Raw genomic sequence first — 9404 nt, 5'->3', positions numbered from 1 at the left:
CTGCCGAGTTTAGGACAGAAAAGTACTGCTGGCGCCGTTACAGAGTATTCTGGACTATCAGAGACCACCTACACAGAGAACGCAGTCTTTTTGGCATTAGATTCCCCCTCTCCATCTCGACCGTCCAATTAAACCGCCAAGCTGCGAAGGGCAGAAATAATAAACACGATCGACGGGCGACATCTGATAATTTTTCTTTTCACAAAGTTTAGGCACTTTTGTCCGTGGTGAAAGTCGACTGTCATCAGCCTCTACTTTCTCGGTGACAGATGCATATTTGACATGCCGCCTTCACACATCGGCACCGAACATCTTTGCGGTCCAAACCTTTTCAGTGAAAAAAGCTGCACAGAAACTCAATTTAACTTTTTCTTGCAAAACACAGGACATTTTGGATTTTTTTTTTTTTAAATTCCGATAGCAACACAAAACCAAAGCACTGAATGGCAGGTATTTCGTTGCCACCCTGCTGCAGTGTTTCCCTGAGGCTTTGGGTTGTGGATTTCTAGTCCATGTGTAAATGTGGGCAGATCGAAGCGATATTTTGATCCTTTAAAATTGAATGAAAGTACTTTTTACATAATTTACCAAAAAGGCAATGATCATAAACCCTGCAGTACTGTTTGAGGCCCACCTAACAGAATTCAGCTTAAAAGCCCGGACTAATGATTTAAGCTTCTATTTAGTGGAAGATGAGAGACAATGCAGCAAATTGGAAACAGGCTTCTTGGTCTCGAATGGTAAAGTCTGGAGGTCGGAATTCTGTTTCTTCATAGAGTCTCAATCGGCAGCAGCGCAAATGTAAAGTCCTCTTGAAAACCAAAGGATCAATTGCAAATTAAGCGCCTCGAATTTGGAGAATTGGTGGCAGTCTTTCGCTGATTAAAGGGATCACACCTGGCTTTGGAGCCCGGCTTTTTACAGACAATGCTATCAAGTTTCATTGACTAGCCGCTAATCTTGTCATTCATTCTTTCATTATCTATATCGCTTATCCTGAGTTTGGGAGTTGCACGGCTGCTGGGGGAGGCAGGGTTCACCCTAGATGGGTCGCCAATCGATTACAGGTCCATATACAGTGCAGCCAATCATTCACAATTCATCTAGAGCAGTGGTCCCCAACCTTTTTGATGCCACGGACCATGAAACCGTTTTGAGTGGGAATATTGGTATTTTCCCAGCTTTATTTAAATTTACTCTCCATTGATATTTGATGCTGGGTTTAGTGAGGGTTAGCTGGCCAGCATACTTGCCGAAAAGCCATGTAACTGACTGCAGTGTAGGCGGAAATGGCAATTTTTCCACAATAAAATACCCAAAAGACTAATGATAAAAAACATTTCATTTGAAACCACTTTATTCTATCTTTGCAGGCAAGTAGCAAAAGGTCCGCGCCCCTGTGGTTGGGGGCCCCTGACAAAGAGACATGACCATTAAGGCTCATTCACACATCACATAGTGACAACATCACCACCACAAAGGGGAAATCAAAACACTGCAGTTTGAAAATCTGTATGCGAGTTGTAGGATTAGCAAAAGTACAAAAACCAAAACTTGAACCATCGGGTTTTTATTTATTCCTTCTTATTCAGATAAGAAGAAGAAGCAACTTTTTTGTCATGGTTTCCCTCCTCTTTCTCTTTAATCAAAGTCCGGTCTGAAATGTTAAAATTCGGCTTTTTGATTTTCCCCGTTACTGTGAACCTCCGGGTCAGCGCCCGGCTGGCCAAGCGATAATGAGAAACCTCTCCGCGCCATAAATTAAACCCAACCCGATATCGCCATCTACTTATCCTAAGCCTCGCGCCGCTCCACGGTCACATGTTTGAATTCTGATATCTTGTAGTAAGATTGCATTGCTAGACTGGGAAAAGAAGACTCGGGTCTTCTACTCGGCCAGAGCACAGCAAATCGATCAAGATGACAGACACGCTCGAGTTCAGCACGCACAAAACAAAATAAATAACACCTCCCAGAAAAATAAATGCCGACCCAGCTGTAGATTTCTTTTTGAAAGGGAAATGTGTAAAACCAGATGCAAATTGGTAGGATACAAAAGGAGATGGAGGGGGTCGAGCGTGGTAGGCAATAGGTTGACATCCGTGACAACAGCTCCAGACTGCTGATTGTCAACACGCAGGTTTTTTCACGGCAAGCTGTCATTTGCAGAGCGCTATCTCGTGACCGCAATCCATGACGAGTGAGCGGCTCCACATTTCCATATTAATTAAGTAACAGCACTGCAGATAATGGCGAGTAGTTTGGAGACAAAAAAAAAAAGGGGGGGAGGGTTCATCACAAAGAGCAATGTCATTTTTCCTATGTTGCAGATAGGAGTTGGAAAGAAAAGGGACCATTAATAACTTGGACGATAACCCTGAAGCTATTTGATTGGCTCTTAAGAATCCCATCCGTCCATATGATAAATACCATAGTCCATCTTGATAAAAAACATAGAAGACCACCATGAACAACATGAGTGCAGGGTAAAGAAAAGAAGTTGGATGTGGAAAATTGCCCACACTGGCCACTCGGGAGTAGGAGCATGCAAATATAATTGGATTTAAGTAAGAGTATTATTTTGTGCATTAAAAAAAAAGAGCCTTAGGATTATCCACTGCCCCTGTAAGGTAAGTAAAAGATGGAGGTGAAGCTCAGAGACTCAAAGTGCTATAATCTTTCTCTGCTCCTCCGAACTGACCCCGCGATGCTACTACCCCTCCACCACCCACGCCGAGCCAGGTTCCCAGATTGATTTGCGACAGCGTTCCCGTCACACACACCGCATGACCGAGAGGGACGCGTCAAGTCGCCGAAGTACTCGACGCACTTTGACTTTGCATAATCGCAGCTGAGATGCGCTTCATGCAAATGACAGCCGAGGAGCCGAGACGACTCACGAGATTGGGATCGCGCTTCAAAAAAAAAAAAAAAAAAAAAAAAAAAAAACAGCCGGCATGATCTCATACGAGGGGACCTTTCTGTAGATGCACTTCTTAAGATCATAATTTCGCAGATCCTGCAAAGATCCGAACCAGTCTTTCCATTCAGTGATCTGAGGGTGGTTGTCTCCGAGCCTAGCCAGGGTTCTTACAGATGCGGGACGGATCGCTCCCCCGTCACAATTTCTCTCAAAAGAAAATATATATTCTCACAGAGAATGCTTTGAAAAATTCTTTCATGAGGTTGTTACTTACAGGCACTGACAAACTAGTTGTATTGAGTCGGCTCATTAAAATACAAATTGCTTAAGATACCAAGTGATATCATGTTCAAGGCTCTATTATATAAAAAAAAAAAACTTGGCATATTTCCCTGTGTGACTGGTTATCAGAGCTCGGCTAGGTCTTGTTGCGTGTTAAACATCCCATGAAACCACCAACTGTTAATCAGTTTTGCCTTTTCCCTCAGATAAGGGTCGTCATCAAAGTAGCCGCCACCGCATCCAGACTTCTGTCCAAAGGATGTGAGAGCTCCGAGATCCATCAGCGGGCTAAATGCGTGAGATACCGCCATCCAGACGGGAGACGTTGGAAGTGAATTATGTTTAAACGGATGCAGCACTTAGTGGATGGATGTGTCTGGAGATGACGTGCTTGCTGTTTCCCGCCGCCCCCCCCCCATGCAGTTCCTCTTCCCCTAAAAAGATATAGAATGACAGCGGAAAGAATTGAACGTCCTGCAGCCAAAAAATTCCCCAAAGTGCAGAGGCAGCTTGGGTATCAGATAGATGTGTATCCATGACCCAAATGAGTGGAGGACCAGGAGGTACTTTTGCGCGCAGGTGGCGAAACTGAACCAAGATCTGCAAAAATAAACAAATAAATACCACCAAAATGTTCCTTTGGACAGGTTTCAAGCAAAATTTACACTCCTCAACAGCACAACTTGCAAATTGCAGAGGAATACAAGGGTCTGGGTGATATTATCCAGGGCATTCCCAGATGGATGGCTAGCATCGACGCCAGACTCTCAAAAGGCCGAGCAAGAAACCGGAGGATTCTTAAAAAAGGATGTGTGTCGACACTGTTTTACAAGACCTACATTCAGAGTACAATGACTTTTTGAAGTCCGTGTGTGTTTGTGTGCAAGGGAAACCACTGCGCAGCATTACATACATGACAGACCGGAGCATTGTGCATTCAGCTCACGAGATTACTGCACATTTACGATTTTTCTTAGCTTTACCCTGGTGGCATCACGTCGTCGTCACATGGCTGCAGTTTGCTCAGACGCCAAATGCTGCGCCGGACATATTCTAAAAGTTTCACTTTGTTAAACTCCCATGCTGCTCCCAATTGCGTTACCTAAGCAACAACATTGTTGATATACAACAGCATATAATTTAAAGTATTGTTCAAAGATTTGTAAGTTAGCTTTAGAGTATAGCCTTTACAACTGATGGTGTTAAAAACATTGTTTTGTACCCCCCCCCATAGAGCATAGCTAATCATCACCATTGTGTTGCACAACTCCATCCAATACTTAATTGGTTTTGCGCCAAAACCAATGATTCGCTTCAACTGTACCAATGAATGCTGTAGGGGACACCGTCTGCACAGGTTAGTTGGAATAAGCCTCTGTCTGCAGCACTGTGAGCTGAGGATAAAGATAAATGGGATGAAGTCGATCCAAAGAGCGAGTGTGTCCCTCCCATGCAAAGAACATGCAAGGGGAGAAGCAAAAGATATGGGACAGAGGAGAGAGAAGAGGGGGGACTGGATGTGTGGCCAAATCAAAGCCCAAACAGATTGAGAGATAATTCGGCGGTGTGGGATTATTGAAACACGGGGGTCCAAAACGTCGAACAAAAATCTGCTCCCACCGCCATCCTCGCCACATTTTATTTTCATCTCCGAGATTGAAATGTCAGCTGGATGGCTTTCTTTTGCTCCAGGCGCAGGGTAAATGGAGAGTCTTCTTGAAAGCAACTTCAGACATCGGATGCAAAGACTTCTTTGATGCAACGGAGGCAGTGAAACTGTGGCTGGTAGCAAATCGGCCATTGTTTGAATATTAAAAATGCATGGCGAAATCTCAATACATGCGAATCCTGAGTGCCGGGAAATAAACCGCAAGGACCACTGTCTCTTTTCTAGCTTTCTCAACAGGCCGCCGTACTGGAATAACTACGGTGGCCATGTCCATCACCTTTTCCTCCCCTTACAGACAAATCGGTAAAAGTAAATCAGTAACGCCTGCCCTCATCATAGCTAAATAATAGGCAGATATTCTGTATGTGCTCCTGTCCTGGTCCTTGCAGAAGATTGACAGCTGTGCTCCGTGGTGCTTTCATTACTGCACGGGACTTGTCCTTCACACTTCCTGAGCCCTAGCTTCAAAGAAACTAAACAATGCATGTATAGGTGCTGAAAATAGAGTATTACGTTGTAATATAACATATTTCACTGCAGGATATCCTGAGTAAATGTGCAAGAGGCCAATTCTTTTTCCAGCCAGGTAGCTCTTATCTGGGCTCCGATTAGCTCTTTGATTTTAATTTTCAAAGGAAGGCGCGCCTGCCGCAGTCAAATTCTTGTGACAGCTTAGGCTTTGTTGTTTTTTTTCTTTGTTCTTTGAATATTTTTGAAAGTTCTTTGTATAAAAGACACACACACACACACACACACACACACACACACACACACACAGTAGTGCGTTTGTGGAACAGAAAGCAGGCAAAGCGGATCCAAAAATAGAAAAATCAATAAGCGGTGGCCGGCGTTTCATTTGTAGCGGGCCGCCATGAAAGAGCGAGCATATAGGGGAGATTGCACAGAGAGGACCAAACAATGTTAACGCTGTCTCATCTAGATTCCGACCAGAATTCCGACATTGATGTATTTGTTTTAAAAGTGTTCGGCGGCTCGCCGGGTTCAGACGAGTTCTTGGTGTCTGGGAAGCTTTTTCACAGACATTGATCAACACGGTTGGGACGCTTGCGTCAAGCACTGTGGGCGTCGTGATATGGTGGAACTAGGCTAGTGATAAAATACAAATTATTTTTTTGTAATGTCACCGATAACCAAGGCTCTGTAAGGTTTTCCTTCGCCTGGTGGTATCTTAGGTCAAATTTTTTGGATAACATAATGGGTCACAAAATAGACTTGTTCTCGCATATGTGACCAAGGCAACAAGGGACATCTTAAGATGCATGTGCACCATAGCTACACCAGAAATGGTACGGACATCGGTTTGAAAACAACGGTAAACAAGGAAGAACACCTACCACCACCACCACCACCCGTGGCGAAAGGCCCGGTGGATGAGACTGGGCCTTGGTGACAAAGAGAAGGAGCTCAGGTTTGGAGATTCAAAATTCACGTGGAAGGGAGAAGAGATGTGACACGGCGGATATAAAGCTCTTTGAATGTGGTCAAAGACACGAGATGATCTCATCATGATCTCACAAAGGTCACTGTCAGTTGATGTTTCATTAACAATAATTCTGATTGTCCTCCTGATATGCACATGACATTTGTTGTTTGCTGCTGCTGGTTTTCCAGTGAAGTCAATTCTCCACATGGCGTTTTCTATGGCAACGTGTAGTAGAAGCCCCTTCCTGTTCACTCCGTCAATCATCATCAACATTTTTTTTCATGGAAACCTCATGTTCTTTGCTGGTGTTCTCCGGAAATGTTGTTTCATTTTGCAAATCAAACCAGGAATAAGTTGAGATAATCCTTAATACTAGGGTCTGCGGGGGGGAAACTGCACAACATTTCAGGATGCTGGGTACTTTGCTATGCTTTTATTTATTTTTGAATCCCAGAGGTTAAGAAGCTCTCACAAGCCTTGAAAGTGCTATTTAGAGGGAACCATCTCAGAGATGCAAGTAGAGCTTTTGTTTGCCATGGAGGTGTTTTCTGTTTAGTTCTGGATTCCATTCAGCACAATGCCCGATTCCTCTGAGAAGACGAGATGCAGAGAGGTGTTGGCCGGTCGGGCACGCATGATGATCACGTCTTTGCTGCACCTCACTGACAAAATCATGAAGAAAATTCTACGCGTGACAGGAAAACTTTTATGCAGCGCGTGTTTTGATTATGAGTCAGGACTGGAAGGCCTAGCGGAGCAGCGGTGTTACAGAATACAGGAAGTCTAATCGTGCGTCACTCTCACACCTTTCAGCGACCCGGACCGAGTCACAGCAGCACTGGGGAGTCCCGAGCCAGCAGCGATGCGGCGCTGCCAGAGAGCGCACGTTAGCCAGCTGCAACAGGGAGCAAACAGTTGCTCAACAGTAAATAACCAACGACGAGAATGAATGAACTTTGCAGAATTTAGAAAAATAAATAACCAACAGTCTAACCGAACGGTCAGAGTCAACTTGAAAATACTCACGCAACCACCTGCCTGTTTTAATCCATGTTCTGTATCTCACCAGCAAACACACTATAAGCTGATCGACCTGCCCACGCCGAAGGGGGGGCCGGTGCCCCGGGGGAAAATGTCATTGACCGGGAGACAGAAGTGGGTTGTCAGAGAGACAGGGCAGAGACATCTTACCGTGAAAGCATTTCTGATCACAGCCGGGGCGTCTCTCACACCACAAAGTGAACACACTATCACATCACCCAAGAATCAGGGGTGAGAATACTTCCTCAGTCCATGGTCCAAAATGAGGTCAGCGCACAGTCAACAGCCAGACGACTGAGGAACGGAGCACAGGCAGACAAAAAGAGTGTGTGTGTCGGTAAGTCCGTGAGTTCCTGCTTGTGACGCGCAGATGTGGAAAAAACAGCCCGGTTCTAGTTCCCAGCTAAGACGAGAAAACAGCTGCTGGAAGGAGGGAGTGAGTAGAGGGAAATTGCGACGGGTAGAGAGGGAGGGAGGAAGGAAGAAGAGGAGGGCTCAAGTGCAGTGCACAAGTCTCAGGCAGTACAAAAACCACCCACATGCTCTCTGAGCACCGACAGTGCGCCTCTCTGAGACGGGGGGGGGGGGGCACCGTCCTGCCACTTTTGCACCTGAACAGATTGTTTCGGCTGCTTAACTGGACGGAGCTTATCGGAACCCAGAAATGATGGTCTAAAGGGGAATTTTTTTCAAAAAATGGAGTGTTCACTCTGTGTGATTAAACTGCTGTGAATGTGTTAGCCGTTACGACACTGTACTGAACATTGTCTAGACATAGAAATTCTAACAATAAAGTTCTCACTTTCTACAATGTACTTTTCATATACATGTGAACAAAGCAACTGCATGTCAGCTATCTATATACACCTCTGATGTGGCAGCTTATAAAAACATTGCTTTTAAACGTGGTTCTTGTGGCTTGTTTTTTGCAGCAAATCCAAAAGCTGCTAAAAAAAAAAAAGAAAAAAAAAAAAAACAGAACCACTGTCGCATCTTCACGCCCCGGATTGGTGTTGCTTAACAACGCACACTGCTTGTTTTTGGCGACGCCGCCGCTCAGCTATTTATATATAATTTTGTCACATCTGCTGGCAACCCAGCTATTAATCCCATGAACGTCAATTATTGCACACATGATAAGCTGTTTATGAGCGGGGAGGCAGAAAAGGCTTCATTAACATTTAGCGTGTGTCTCTGCACCGTTGGAACTAATAGCTGAGATTTGACCTCACCTCGCTCATTACTCTTCCACATCGTCTAACCAGAGCAGCTGAGACGACACATTCACAGTGGGCAAATGTGAATATCCTGTTGTGAGGATATGGGCTTTCTAAAGCTTTCTTTCCAAAATGATCCAGGGTCCAGCTAACTTTTTCAACTGCCAAAGTCTTACCATAGCCGCCAAACATTTGGCATCACAAGTTCCTCTGGAGACACTCGTCTGGATGCTCTAGGTCAGGGACCATGAACATCAGTTCCCAGAACCATTTCAGAACCTCCTATTTTGAGGCAGGGTCCTTTTACAGTTACATAGGACCTAATAAGTGCTTGGTCAGCTGTTTTCTTCCAATAATTATGGACACAACCAGCAAGAAATAGACCAACACAGAGCTTCAAGCTCTTCTGGCCTGCTACTCCACAGAAGGGTTTTCCCGGACTCACAGCAGAACATTAATATTTTCACCAAAATAAGAACAGAGTCACACCAGTCCCTAACCGACTGCGCCAATGCAAAACCAAACGTTTGCAGGATGGTAGTACTGGGAAGTAAGGCAAAGGGCTACAACACCAAACCAGCTGTCCTGGCTGACCCAACTCGTCAGTGGAAAAACTACAAAATGGCCAAATAGGAATTTCTACAGTGATGTGTGAGCTCAGCTGACAGTCCAGCACCGGGTTTGAATTAAATTGGATGAGTGGCTTTGTAACATACAGATTAATTTCCCCGCTTGTCAGGAAATAAAAAAACCAACTACTGCCACATTTTCTGGGTTCTTCAAAATGACATTTGAAGTTATTTGACATTTTGTTTGTTGTACACTGCG

This window comes from Fistularia commersonii, chromosome 3 (genome assembly GCF_037954325.1).
Source record: "Fistularia commersonii isolate RoL2024-O1a breed Wild chromosome 3, RoL_Fcom_v1.0, whole genome shotgun sequence".
NCBI lineage: Eukaryota > Metazoa > Chordata > Actinopteri > Syngnathiformes > Fistulariidae > Fistularia > Fistularia commersonii.
Note: the sequence above shows the minus strand (reverse complement) of the source record.